Consider the following 15,472-nt stretch of genomic DNA (forward strand, 5'->3'; position numbering starts at 1 on the left):
GGACAATTTTTCTCAATACTTCTCATTTAAATGGTGTCACGTTGTAAGCAGAATGTTGAAAATCAATTTAGTTTACATACGTGAAATAGTAGTTAAATTATTTGTTATTTCCATTTCTTTATTCAAGGGAGACAACATAAGCCTTTAGTTACTAAAATAACTTTAAATACAAAAGAATCAAGCAGCAATATTTTAAAAAATAACTTACTGTTTATTAAATATGAGTCTTAAAATTTGTATCTAATAGTAATATGAAATTGTATAATTTTTAGTTATTAGAACTACTTTTGGACTCTAATTTAAATAGAATAAGAATAGCTGTTTGAAACAATTTTTTTCTAGAGTTCCAAGTATTACTATTCACTATTGCTGCATCAATCGCGAAAAGTATGTCATTTTAAAAATACGAGCCGGCCCGCGGCATAACATACGCCGCTATTTAGTTGTTTCTAATTTTCAATAATTCATAATTTGTGAATTCGACAGTACCAACGCTGACACTGAAAATATTTCTTTAAAACACAATAAGTAGCTCGTTAAGGACCATAACCCTCCCCCTTCCTTCCCTCCCCCCTCCTCCCCCCCCCCCCCCCTACGTTTAAAATCGTTGGCTCTGCTTGTAAACATTTAGAGTGAACACAGCTCACTAAAACCATGTAGGTAGGGAGAGCGTTTGCAGCTTGTTTTCTAACGGCTCGAAGAAGAGAATTATATATATAGATTTATCCCTTGTACATACTAAACTAGGCATCGGCACCCGTTTCACGGGCAATTCTGGTAACTAGCAGCTCTCCTCTCCTTACATATAGGCTACCTGGTCCTTCTTTTATTTATTACCGGGTCATCATCATCATCATCACTCCTTTGTGGCCCCTGGGGAGCAAAGTGCTGCAACCACACATCTCCAGCGGACTCGGCTCTGGGCTGCCCCCCCCCCATCTGTGCCCATGTGAGCCCGGGTAGGGCATCAAAAGCTGTCAAGGGGGGGGGGGGGGGCGTGTGGGTGTGTGTGCGCATCAGTGGCGTAGTCAGGATCGTCTCTTGGGGGGGGGGTCAAATTTGTTCCATCAATATATATGTTACGGTCAAAGCTCGACCCGGCCAATGCGCGCATTGGCCAACATCGCATCCCATTGACCGGTCAAAGTCCGAAACTTTGCTTGATTTCGGCCTTTGTCCGGCCATACCGCGGACTGGCCATGGTGGACCGGCCAAAGTCAGAATTAGAAGATCATCTGGCTAGGGACGACCGGCCAAAGTCCGAATTAAAATATCATGAGCAGATTTTTGGGGTGTTTTTAATACCGTAAGGATCATGAAATTAACTGTTTATTGATTATTCATTAAAGTAAATGACAGAAACATTCAAATTATTTTTATTGTTCTTTAGTCTCAATCAATCAATATTATCACTTGTTACAACAAGTTGAACTTTTATGGTATTTAGAATTACAAAGTAGCTTGTTATTTTTACACTTGCAGCGATTTGTTGTGCAATTGGTTGTGCAATTGCAGCGAGTGTAGCCTTGGCCCCCAGTCAATGATTGTGAAGATGCGATTGTTCGTAGTGATTTTTCCTCAGTGCCAACTGACGACAATACGAGCAGTTTTTCGTGAAAAATTGAAAACTCACTTCTAGCATACAGTTGTTTTAGAACACCATGTTCCGTTCCTAACTTGTAGAAAGCTCATGACAACTGCAATGACGCTTCGGGGATCACCGTGACCTCTGTCAGCATCTGGTATACGGATGCGTACATTGTCACCCACTTCAGCTTGTTTAATATGTGTATATGATTTTGTTAGCATCTTAGCACCTTGAGTTGCGAGCTGGTATGAGCTGCTGACCTGTTGTCCATGATGTCTTGTTTATTGTGACACAATCTGCAGGTAATATTTCCCCTGTACCCTTCGTCTGCTTCATAGGATATTCTGCAAATAGCAAGGACATCGTTGCCACAGGATCCACAAGAATGGGCTGCAGTACAATATTTTTCACAAACTATTCAGAATCTGTTGGCCACATTATTGTCACGCAACTGGTCTGGACCTTGCGCCACGGCAGCAGATGTGTTAGCTGAGGATGTCGTTGCATTTATGGCAACCTCCATTTCTTGTTCAATGTTCTCAAGTTCTTCCGCAGTAATTAAATTATCTAATAACAATTACTACCGCATTGATTATTATATGTTTAGGTTCGTAACTAAAATAGTAAAATGTTAAGGTTATTTATATTATTTTCTATTAGTCTATAGTCTATGATATCTCAAAATCACTATTTTTTGTTTTTGTTTTTCGGTGTTATTAAAACAGATGGTGAAATTAGACGTATAGAGAACAAGGCATACTGCCTAGCTTCGCTTAGGTTTTCAAAACATTTGAGAATTTGAATGCTTAATTATTTAGTGACGGCTGAGGTGTGGAGTGCTTAAATTTAAACAGTAATGCTAATTTTAGAGAACATGTTGTTTTTACTTTCTCGTATATACGTAGTATAGAGAAAGTATTGTAATCGTGCAAAAAAAAAAACGAGATTTTTGCAAATCTCGACGTTTTACACCTCACTGATACGGAAAAACATAATTTTGCAATCTTGTCCGTATGTCTGTGTGTCTGTGTGTGTGTGTGTGTGTCTGTGTGTGTGTGTGTAAACACGATTACTTGAGTACCGTTACAGCTAGGTTGATGAAATTTCATATATAAGTATTATATCAAAATCGTAGATCCGTATCAACTTTTGAGCGATTTCCGATAACCGGAAGTGGTACTTTTTCTACTTTGAATTTTTCAAAAGCCTATAACTTGAGTACTATTTCAGATAGATAAATGAAATTTCACATGCAAGTAAAAGATCTAATTCTCTACCTTCTGTTAAATTTTGAGTAATTTCCGTTGACGGGAAGTACTAATTTACGCTATTTCCGATTTCTCAAAAACGCATTTAAATTTATAAAGTACTAATAATATTGCGCACTATTATGAACATCTTTATTCGGCGTTCACTTGGTGTGCAATACTTTTTTCTATGAGATTCTATTTTATTTTAAAAAGTTTATGTATTTAAAATGGATTAAAAATCATAACTATATCCCGAGTTTCCATCCCCTGTTGTTTTATATAAGAATATTCGAGAAAGTTTAGGGGAGATCACTCCCGGTTTATTTGTTATTTATAGTCCATTTTTAATTAGAATATTAGAAAGTTCGAAATGTATGACTAAAATTGAATTAGAACTAAAGAGGTTACATGAACAGTATATCTCATAATTTATATTACATTGACTTTTAAAATTAATTAACTTATTTAATTAGGATACGTACCTTAATAACAACTTAATTTTTTACTGAAACAAATGCTATAATTCGTTATTTTCTGCTTATGTTTAAAATAGTATACAATTGTTTGAAAAATAATTATTTTAAAAAGTTACCTCCCTTGAAAATTGAAGGAATAAAGTATGTCTGTTTACTTTTTTACTTTCTCGTATATAGGCCTACGAAGTATAGAGAAAGTATTGTAATCGTGCACAAAAATCACTTGAAATTTTAACAATTTTCACCGTATTACACCTCAGTCTTTCATCACATCCGAAGTATAGAGGACTTATTTTAATCGGGCAAAAATTATCAATCCAGATTTATAAAAATTAAGAGGTTTTATGCGTAATCCAGTCTGAAAAACTGGGCTTTGCAATTCTGTCCGTATGTCTGTGTGTCTGTGTGTGTGTGTGTGTCTGTCCGTGTGTAAACACGATAACTTGAGTACCGTTACAGCTAGGTTGATGAAATTTCATATATAAGTATTTTATCAAAATCGTAGATCCGTATCAACTTTTGAGCGATTTCCGATAATCGGAAGTGGTACTTTTTCTACTTTGAATTTTTCAAAAGCCTATAACTTGAGTACTAATTCCGATAGATAAATGAAATTTCACATGTAAGTAAAAAATCTAATTTTCTACCTCCTGTTAAATTTTGAGTAATTTCCGTTGACCGGAAGTAGTAATTTCGGCTACTTCCGATTTCTCCAAAAACTAATGTAAATTTTTAAAAGTACTAATAATATTGCGCACTATTATGCACTTTTTTATTTGGCGTTCACTTGGTGTGCAATTCTTTTGTCTACGAGATTTTATTCTATTTTTAAAACTTTAAGTATTTAAAATGGATTAAAAATCATGTCTATAACCGAGTTCCCATCCCCTGTTGTTTTATATAAGAATATTCGAGAAAGTTTAGGGGAGATCACTCCCGGTTTATTTTTACAAACAAGAAAATACTTCATCTGGACAAATCTAACGACCCTAAGGGTTTTTTCGAAGGGAATATTTTTTTTTTATCCTCCGGGGTCGGTCTACGACCTCACAAAATATTAAAGAGATCGTTCGTCAATTTATTTATAGATATCTCATATAATGAGAATTTCACTCGCGGTCACTTTTTAGCCCTCGTCGAGTGCTTTGAGTCTGACCAACAGTTTTTCCATACGGCCTGGTCATCTATAGAGGTGCATGCAAAAAATGGCCAGATAAATAGAGGTTGAGTATCCTAAAATTTATGTTGAAATTACCCTGTTTTTCCCTTAAAATACAAAGATTATAAAGGGAAATACGACTGGTCATTTCCAGATTTTTCCCGGATATGGCGAGTTTTTTCTGACACCCCTAGGTGTTCTCCTACCACCTCACAAAATATCAAGGGGGGGTCGTTCGGCAAGAAATTTTTTCGTTATATGGATCAAATAAGGAGATTATCATTCGCGGTCATGTTTTAGCCCTCGTCGAGGGCTTTGAGTCAAACCGACAGTTTTCCCTAAAGGCCAAGCCATTTACCTAGGAGCATACAAAAAATTAGCCAGCTATACTGAGTTTAAGTACCCTAAAATCCACGTTGAAATGATCCTCTGTTTTTACAATAAAATACAAAGATTATATAGGGAAATACAACTGGTCAGTTTTTACCCCTTTACGAAGTTTTCCCATATATGCCGAGTTTTTTTCAGACACCCCTAGGTGTTCTCCTACCACCTCACAAAATTTCAAGGGGGGTCGTCTGACGAAAGTTTTTTTCGTAATATAGCCCATATAAGGCGCCGGTCAGTCGAGGTCAGTTTTGATCACCTCTCCGTGGACTTTTCGGCCAACCGTCACCGGCCATCGTGTTCTATCCCCCCAAGGCATCATCGTGCCAAATTTGACGCGCCTAAGGCGCCGGGAAGTGCCCTATCGGACACTTGACCACTTTGCTCTATATATATAGATTCTGGAAAGGCTCTCTCTGTGCGCGGGCGCCTGGGAAAGCGCGTTTTTCGGTGGTGATTCTAATTACATTGCCAATGTGTTTTCTTAGAACCATAAAAGTAAACACCACTTGCTATACATTTATTTGCATTGCATTGTTTTATTACTTTCTTGTATATACAAAGTATAGAGAAAGTCTTGTAATCGTGCAAAAAAAAAAAAAAATCAAGATTTTTGCAAATCTTTATGTTTTACACCTCTCTGAGTCGGGAAAACATAGTTTTGCAATCTTGTCCGTATGTCTGTATGTGTGTATGTGTGTCTGTGTGTGTGCAAACACGATAACTTCAGTACCGTACAGCTAGGTTGATGAAATTTCATATATAAGTATTTTATCAAAATCGTAGATCAACTTTTGATCAATTTCCGATAATCGGAAGTGGTATTTTTTCTACTTTGAATTTTTCAAAAGCCTATAACTTGAGTACTATTTCAGATAGATACATGAGATTTCACATGTGAGTAATTTCCGTTGACCGAAAGTGGTACTTTACGCTATTTTCGATTTCTAAAAAAACTAATGTAATTTATAAAGTACTAATAATATTGCGCACTATTATGCACAATTTATTTGGCGTTCGCTTGGTGTCCAAATCTTTTTCCACGAGATTTTATTCTATTTTTAAAAAAATTAATTATTTATAATGGATTAAATTGAAAGTTTGAGTTGGACGGGGGGGGGGTGCAAATGAAAAGTTCAAAGAGTGGGGTGCAAATCGAAAGTTTGAGGGGGGGGTGTAAATCGAAAGTTTATCCCCAGGCGCCGGGAAGGGTCGCTACGCCTCTGGGGGGTAGCGGATACTGCTTCTTCTGATTTTTTTTTATGAAAGGGGAAGAAACGGTAGAGATGCCTGAAGAAACTGTATATACCTACGGAAAGTGAGTAATAAAATACATTGTAATTCAATTTTTTAAAAAGTCATTATCGGAATTTTTTTTTAAAAGAAACATTTTATGGATCAGGAGCATTTAAATAAAACATTGTAAATATTCTGGGGAAAAAAAACGAAAAGAAGGGGTTTTGTTTCATGTACGATCTATGTTTATACTTGTTTAAAATAACATAGACTACTAATACCTATTAGAAAAACTAAAACCAAATTATATACATTATTAGTCAACACCATTTTAAATTTACACGCTGATTAAGAGGCTTAAAATTAAGAGACTTAATTTGATTTTGTTAAAAACCCGGCGTTTTAATGGTAGTTATGTTGCTTTTGCCTTTTAAAAGCAGCTACTTCGGCTGAGCATGGGTCTGACCACACTATCGCTTCATATGCTGAGAAAAAAGTATACGGGGAAACTCTACTTCACCTGTCCCGTGTCCCGATAGGCAACTTTATCATTCACATCTAAAAAAATTGAAAAAACAAATTTCATAAAAACCGTTTTAATAATGCACTAAAAAGGAGAAAATAAATTATAGACTACCATTTAAATAACTATAAAGAAAAGCGTGGGTCACTTTAGTATTATTGGATACCTTTACTAATATTTAGGAAGAGACCCACGCTTTTCTTTATAGTTTTTTAATGGTAGTCTATTATTTATTTTCTCCTTTTTAGTCCATTATTACACAAAAGCTTGTTATTAAAACGTTTTTTATGAAAAAATTTAGTACTTTACATGTTTTATTTACAATAGAGTTACATGAGACTGCCTACTAATTGGGACAAAATTGCAATTAATTCATAAAAAATTAATCAGGCGACCAATTAAGTCAAATTGAATGTCATGTTGCATTGTCTTCATGTCTTGACCCAAGTACCAACTACGAACCGTATATGTCAGTTAAAAGTGCCTGCAATTTCGCTCGGGCGTTTTAATCTAGACAGACTGACGACAGACTGACGACAGACTGACGACAGAGGAAGTGAGTTAAATAAAAGCTTGTAAAAAAATTAACATTTAAATGATGTGTCTCGAACCCTTATCACCCGCATGGTAACTATTACACTATCAACTCAGCTATCTGGGAAATAGATATAAAATCAGTGGTGTAGTTTAAATAGAGAGTCCGCGTTAGAAACTTAAGTTACGCGAATTGGCCCTATTATTTCAAATTAAATTTTATTCCAAATTAGCCTATTCCATAGCAAAGCCAACAAATATTTATATAAAATAATTAAAGATTGTATACATTTCATAGCGTACGTAGATCTAAATCAAATTTGAATGAAACAGTTAATTTATATTTTACAAGACACGGTACCAACACACGTGTACCAGAAGAGGGGTGGAGTTGGGGGGGGGGGGGGTGAAGGTGTTATTTAAGGACGGCTTAAAGTGAGCAATGAATTATAATGTTAGAATCTAGCAGGACGGACCGTGAGTCGAGTGGTGCTCCACACGTGAGATGCTCACTCGCCGGCCGAGTGCGGTTATCACGTGACCATCTGCTCATGTTGCTGGCCGGATTTCTGTGCATCAGTCGTCTGCCTGTTTGTGCGATTGTCTGCTTGTCTGATGCATCTAGCCGGATCTGGGGAGGGGGGGGGAGTTAAGCATTGACGTCATCAGCATTGTCTTAATTGCCTTATTTAGTGGAAGATCGCGGGGGGGGGGGGGGTCTTCGTTGTGCGCTTTCAGTCTGTCAGAAACTTTCTACGTTCGCTCAAAATTTGAAAGAAAAACTGGTATAATGTCTGCTCAAAATTTGACAGAAGCCGGCACAATGTCTATTCAATCCCGTTACAAGACTCATCAGGTCGATGCAATAAAGGCCCTATATTCACGGATATGACCAAAGACATAAAAATAATGGGGGCATTTGCTTTCATTTTTTTTTTGTGGCTTTTTTTTTTACACCTATCATGTGCCTGGGATTAAATGGTATTTGTAACTTCTGTATTTGCAAGTTCTGTATTTGTAACTTCTGAATTTGTAACTTCTGTATTTGTAACTTCTGTATTTATAACTTCTCTGTTTGTACCGTCTGAATTTGTAACTTCTGAATTTGTAACTTCTGAATTTGTAACTTCTGTATTTGTAACTTCTGTATTTGTAACTTCTAAATTTGTAACTTCTGAATTTGTAACTTCTGAATTTGTAACTTCTGTATTTGTAACTTCTGTATTTGTAACTTCTAAATTTGTAACTTCTGAATTTGTAACTTCTGTATTTGTAACTTCTGAATTTGTAACTTCTGTATTTGTAACTTCTGTATTTGTAACTTCCAAATTTGTAACTTCTGAATTTGTAACTTCTGAATTTGTAACTTCTGTATTGTAACTTCTGTATTTGTAACTTCTAAATTTGTAACTTCTGTATTTGCAAGTTCTGTATTTGTAACTTCTGAATTTGTAACTTCTGTATTTGTAACTTCTGTATTTATAACTTCTCTGTTTGTACCGTCTGAATTTGTAACTTCTGAATTTGTAACTTCTGAATTTGTAACTTCTGTATTTGTAACTTCTGAATTTGTAACTTCTGAATTTGTAACTTCTGTATTTGTAACTTCTGTATTTGTAACTTCTGTATTTGTAACTTCTGAATTTGTAACTTCTGTATTTGTAACTTCTGAATTTGTAACTTCTGAATTTGTAACTTCTGAATTTGTAACTTCTGAATTTGTTACTTCTGAATTTGTTACTTCTGTATTTGTAACTTCTAAATTTGTAACTTCTGAATTTGTAAATTCTGAATTTGTAACTTCTGTATTTGTAACTTCTGTATTTGTAACTTCTAAATTTGTAACTTCTGTATTTGCAAGTTCTGTATTTGTAACTTCTGAATTTGTAACTTCTGTATTTGTAACTTCTGTATTTATAACTTCTCTGTTTGTACCGTCTGAATTTGTAACTTCTGAATTTGTAACTTCTGAATTTGTAACTTCTGTATTTGTAACTTCTGTATTTGTAACTTCTGAATTTGTAACTTCTGAATTTGTAACTTCTGAATTTGTAACTTCTGAATTTGTAACTTCTAAATTTGTAACTTCTGAATTTGTAACTTCTGAATTTGTAACTTCTGAATTTGTAACTTCTGTATTTGTAACTTCTGAATTTGTAACTTCTGAATTTGTAACTTCTGAATTTGTTACTTCTGAATTTGTTACTTCTGTATTTGTAACTTCTAAATTTGTAACTTCTGAATTTGTAAATTCTGAATTTGTAACTTCTGTATTTGTAACTTCTGTATTTGTAACTTCTAAATTTGTAACTTCTGTATTTGCAAGTTCTGTATTTGTAACTTCTGAATTTGTAACTTCTGTATTTGTAACTTCTGTATTTATAACTTCTCTGTTTGTACCGTCTGAATTTGTAACTTCTGTATTTGTAACTTCTGTATTTGTAACTTCTGAATTTGTAACTTCTGAATTTGTAACTTCTGAATTTGTAACTTCTGAATTTGTAACTTCTAAATTTGTAACTTCTGAATTTGTAACTTCTGAATTTGTAACTTCTGAATTTGTAACTTCTGTACATAAAAGATATGTGGCCTTATCGTAACCTAAGTAATACGCAAGCCATCAACTGGGTAATGGGCTCTCATCGTAAGATGGCCTGTAGAAGCAAGTGGCCCCCATCAGATGGCCTGTAGAAGCAAGTGGCCCCCATCAGATGGCCTGTAACAAGCAAGTGGCCTCCCATCAGATGGCCTGTAACAAGCAAGTGGCCCCCATCAGATGGCCTGTAGAAGCAAGTGGCCCCCATCAGATGGCCTGTAACAAGCAAGTGGCCTCCCATCAGATGGCCTGTAACAAGCAAGTGGCCTCCCATTAGATGGCCTGTAACAAGCAAGTGGCCTCCCATCAGATGGCCTGTAACAAGCAAGTGGCCTCCCATAAGATGGCCTGTAACAAGCAAGTGGCCTCCCATCAGATGGCCTGTGAAGTGGCCTCCCATTAGATGGCCTGTAACAAGCAAGTGGCCCCCATCAGATGGCCTGTGAAGTGGCCTCCCATCAGATGGCCTGTAACAAGCATGTGCCCCCCCCCCCCCATCAGATGGCCTGTAACAAGCAAGTGGCCTCCCATCAGATGGCCTGTAGCAAGTGGCCTCCCATCAGATGGCCTGTAACAAGCAAGTGGCCTCCCATCAGATGGCCTGTAACAAGCAAGTGGCCCCCCATCAGATGGCCTGTAACAAGCAAGTGGTCCCCCATCAGATGGCCTGTAACAAGCAAGTGCCCCCCCCCCCTCCATCAGATGGCCTGTAACAAGCAAGTGGCCTCCCATCAGCTCTACTACAGGCCATCTGATGGGAGGCCACTTGTTACAGGCCATCTGATGGGAGGCGAGCCAGCCGTTGTTGCCAGCCATAAAAACTGCAGCTAGAAGCTAGTTAGAGCGAGTCAAGAAGCCATAAACTGCAGTAGCAACACTTGATAGCCATAAAGGCTAGACAATAGGTCGCTATAGAAACGCTTATTCAAGGTGTAAACTCAAAGTCTGTCGGATGAAACAGTTAGCCAAATAATGTAAACATCTTTTATTTAGGGCTCGGAAAAAATCCAGCTCATAATCTATGCCTACAACTTTATAACCGCTATTAAGAAATATTTTTTCTCTGCGATAAAGAAAATGTTCTATTTATAACCACGAATGTATCTAGGGTTATTGCATGGGTCAAACAAATAGTCCCCGACACGGCGCATGCTTACAGTAGTGTGTTTTCATCCGCGACAAACGGACGGTGAAGGCGGTGACTGAGTTGTCGGTCGTATTTTAGTGGGCCCACTTGAGGGAGGTTCCGCCGTTTAATGGCCCCCGATAACAAGGCCCTATATCGTGATCCTTGAATCAAATTAAAAAGCGTGAACGCGTCAGTTGGCCGCCATGTTTCCACTGCCAGCACCCGCCACCACAACACGGTCAGTTGTCGTTCGCCTGGTCGCCGTACAGGCGACATGCGGCCAGCGTTCTTAGCGTGGGTCTATGGCTGAATGTTAGCGTGGGTCTATGGCTGAATGTTAGCGTGGTTCTATAGCTGAATGTTAGCGTGATTCTATGGCTGAACGCTAGCGTGGTTCTATGGCTGAATGTTAGCGTGGTTCTATAGCTGAATGTTAGCGTGGTTCTATGGCTGATAGCGTGGTTCTATGACTGAACGCTAGCGTGGTTCTATGGCTGAATGTTAGCGTGGTTCTATGGCTGAATTCTAGCGTGGGTGTATGGCTGTATGTTAGCATGAGTCTATGGCTGTATGTTAGCATGGGCCTATGGCTGAATGCTAGCGTGGTTCTATGGCTGAATGCTAGCGTGGGTGTATGGCTGTATGTTAGCATGGGTCTATGGCTGTATGTTAGCATGGGTCTATGGCTGAATGCTAGCGTGGTTCTATGGCTGAATGCTAGCGTGGGTGTATGGCTGTATGTTAGCATGGGTCTATGGCTGTATGTTAGCATGGGTCTATGGCTGAATGCTAGCGAGGTTCTATGGCTGAATGCTAGCGTGGGTGTATGGCTGTATGTTAGCATGGGTCTATGGCTGTATGTTAGCATGGGTCTATGGCTGAATGCTAGCGAGGTTCTATGGCTGAATGCTAGCGTGTGTGTATGGCTGTATGTTAGCATGGGTCTATGGCTGTATGTTAGCATGGGTCTATGGCTGAATGCTAGCGAGGTTCTATGGCTGTATGTTAGCGTGGGTGTATGGCTGTATGTTAGCATGGGTCTATGGCTGTATGTTAGCATGGGTCTATGGCTGAATGCTAGCGAGGTTCTTTGGCTGAATGCTAGCGTGGGTGTATGGCTGTATGTTAGCATGGGTCTATGGCTGTATGTTAGCATGGGTCTATGGCTGAATGCTAGCGAGGTTCTATGGCTGAATGCTAGCGTGTGTGTATGGCTGTATGTTAGCATGGGTCTATGGCTGTATGTTAGCATGGGTCTATGGCTGAATGCTAGCGAGGTTCTATGGCTGAATGATGGACCATAAAGAAAAATGCCTGACCCCGACCGACCCCTTTTTTTTATGTAAACGTTTTTTATCCAAGGTGGTAACAAAAAACAACCGCGGGGGTAATACCAAAAAAAATAGTGTTCCTTTAGGGAAAATCTTGAATAAGCATTAAAACTGGCCACAGAATACTTTAATCGGGCTTTTTTTAATTATGGAGATAACTTCATAAAATGTTAATTTTTCAATGGTGTTTTTTTTAACAAGTTTTAGGCGAAGAAATTGACGATTCGAATTTGATTTTTCGTTAGAGTGATAATGCAAGAAGATGCAAAAATAAAAATAGTTTTAAATCATAGATATAACTTATGATTAAATTAATACAATTATTTAGTTACTTGATACATGTTAAGAAGACATATACGTTCCACACAGTAATATGGCGTGCATGTTTCTAATGTTTCTTTTAAAGAATACGTATATTTTTGCAAGTAAAATAATGATTTGCATTTTGTTCAATTTTTTTTAAATATTCACTTTGATGTGAGAAAAATTAGTGATCAGTGTTTACTTTTACATTTACATTAATATCTTCAATTTTTTTTTTCGGAATTTCTGAAAAATAGAGGATCATTTACAAGAATGGTATATTTAAACATAGATCTATATACCTAACTTCAGCCATATAGCTTTGTAAATTTCGGATTTTGAGTAAAACGCAAAAGAATGAGAGCAGCTCTCTGGAAGAAACTTTATAGTCACTGGTAAAATGTATCAGTTCACCAAAAATTAATGCGGTTTTAAATTGAAAATAGTATTAAAGATTAAATTATTATATTACTGGGAAAATTATTTAAATTGGGTAATTAGTAAAAACTTTATTAATTAATTAAAATTTAGCATTTTAATAAGACAAACTAACGCATAACCATGTTGTTCTTTTTGTTGTTTACAACTGAGAGAACACAGTTCACGGTCGTTGACCTGAGTTTATCCCAATAATTGATGTTTACATCTGAGAGAACACAGTACACGGTCGTTGACCTGAGTTTATCCCAACAATTGATACGCTTATAAATATCAAGGCACAAAATACCCAGCCTTGCCCAACACAAAAATAGAACAATTTTCTAGTTTGTATTGTTCGTGGTGATTCAGTTTCGGACCTGACGGTTGGTGATTTTTAAAGGTGAAGTAGAGTTTATCTGTTTCTGTGTCCTCGGTATACGGAAATCCCCACCAAGACCCACACAGCCCACCCTTGACGTCTGAAATCAGTTCGATATTTTTATGAACGTAGACAAATTAGAGGGAAGTTTCTTGCTTTTTAATGTTTACATTTATTAAGTTTAAATTTAATGGTTTGTGTTTAGTTGGAAGTATGTTAAAAAACAGATTAGTGTTAATACAGCAAGTATGTATAGGGAAATATTTTAAGGTGGGTTTTTTTTTCGAAAACATAAACGAAGCTTGGCAAAATGCCTATTATATCAAAATAAAGGCGTTTGAATTTGATACGTTAAATATGATCGTACTAAAATCACATTTAAAAATAAACAAGTTGCAACTTGTGTTGTTAGCCAACTAACTACTGATGTGGTCGGATATAACTTACTTCAAAATACGGGTATACAAATTTGTGAATTTTTTTATAATTGGTTTATACTTTCATAATGGGAGGTTTAAGAATTAGGGTACCCTTAATTTTCTAATAATCATAAAATACAAGACAAAAAATGATATTTTAGCAGCGATCAAATAAAACTGCAGATGCCTGCAAAGTGTCGAGTTTCAAACTAAATCCCACAAATTGGCTGAGGCAAAGCATGAATAGTTGATCTAGAGTAATCGCCCCTGACGGCAAATTTACTCAAGCTCATCTGGTTGACAGCTGCGGGGTGCGACTATAGGCCAACCCTCACCCACCCTCGTCAACCCTCGCCAACCCTCGAGACTTGCCGTCACAGCGAGAGTTTAAATACGTTTCCAGTTTAAAACTGACAAATGGAATCAGCACATCGAGAACTGTGGATAAATAATGGCGTAGACAAAAGATGAAAGCAGACGACGGTAGAGCCATTAGAAGATGGTAAAGGGATCGGATGGCGAGCTACTGATGACGTCATGCTATGAACATCATCCGTCCTGTTATATCTGGGATGTTTTTACCGTATCATCATGTCGAGAATCTGCAATAAAATATTAGCTCAGGTGATTGGAGAGTATTTAGGCGGGCAGGTGGGCTTTTAATCGCTTTTTGATGGCGGGAATATGAATCAATTATTTGTCCGATCTTCTTTCAGTAGTTTGATGAGATCTGTGAGGCCTAGAGCAGCAATCGCGATCTGTGGTAGTTTGATGAGATCTGTGGTAGTTTGATGAGATCTGTGGTAGTTTGATGAGATCTGTGGTAGTTTGATGAGATCTGTGGTAGTTTGATGAGATCTGTGGTAGTTTGATGAGATCTGTGGTAGTTTGATGAGATCTGTGGTAGTTTGATGAGATCTGTGGTAGTTTGATGAGATCTGTGGTAGTTTGATGAGATCTGTGCTAGTTTGATGAGATCTGTGCTAGTTTGATGAGATCTGTGGTAGTTTGATGAGATCTGTGGTAGTTTGATGAGATCTGTGGTAGTTTGATGAGATCTGTGGTAGTTTGATGAGATCTGTGGTAGTTTGATGAGATCTGTGGTAGTCTGATGAGATCTGTGGTAGTTTGATGAGATCTGTGGTAGTTTGATGAGATCTGTGGTAGTTTGATGAGATCTGTGGTAGTTTGATGAGATCTGTGCTAGTTTGATGAGATCTGTGCTAGTTTGATGAGATCTGTGGTAGTTTGATGAGATCTGTGGTAGTTTGATGAGATCTGTGGTAGTTTGATGAGATCTGTGGTAGTTTGATGAGATCTGTGGTAGTTTGATGAGATCTGTGGTAGTTTGATGAGATCTGTGGTAGTTTGATGAGATCTGTGGTAGTTTGATGAGATCTGTGGTAGTTTGATGAGATCTGTGGTAGTTTGATGAGATCTGTGGTAGTTTGATGAGATCTGTGGTAGTTTGATGAGATCTGTGGTAGTTTGATGAGATCTGTGGTAGTTTGATGAGATCTGTGCTAGTTTGATGAGATCTGTGGTAGTTTGATGAGATCTGTGGTAGTTTGATGAGATCTGTGGTAGTTTGATGAGATCTGTGGTAGTTTGATGAGATCTGTGCTAGTTTGATGAGATCTGTGGTAGTTTGATGAGATCTGTGGTAGTTTGATGAGATCTGTGGTAGTTTGATGAGATCTGTGCTAGTTTGATGAGATCTGTGGTAGTTTGATGAGGGCATT

The sequence above is a fragment of the Physella acuta genome, unplaced genomic scaffold (assembly GCF_028476545.2).
Source record: "Physella acuta isolate Inbredline_101_S28 unplaced genomic scaffold, ASM2847654v3 ptg000105l, whole genome shotgun sequence".
In the NCBI taxonomy this organism is placed as follows: domain Eukaryota; kingdom Metazoa; phylum Mollusca; class Gastropoda; family Physidae; genus Physella; species Physella acuta.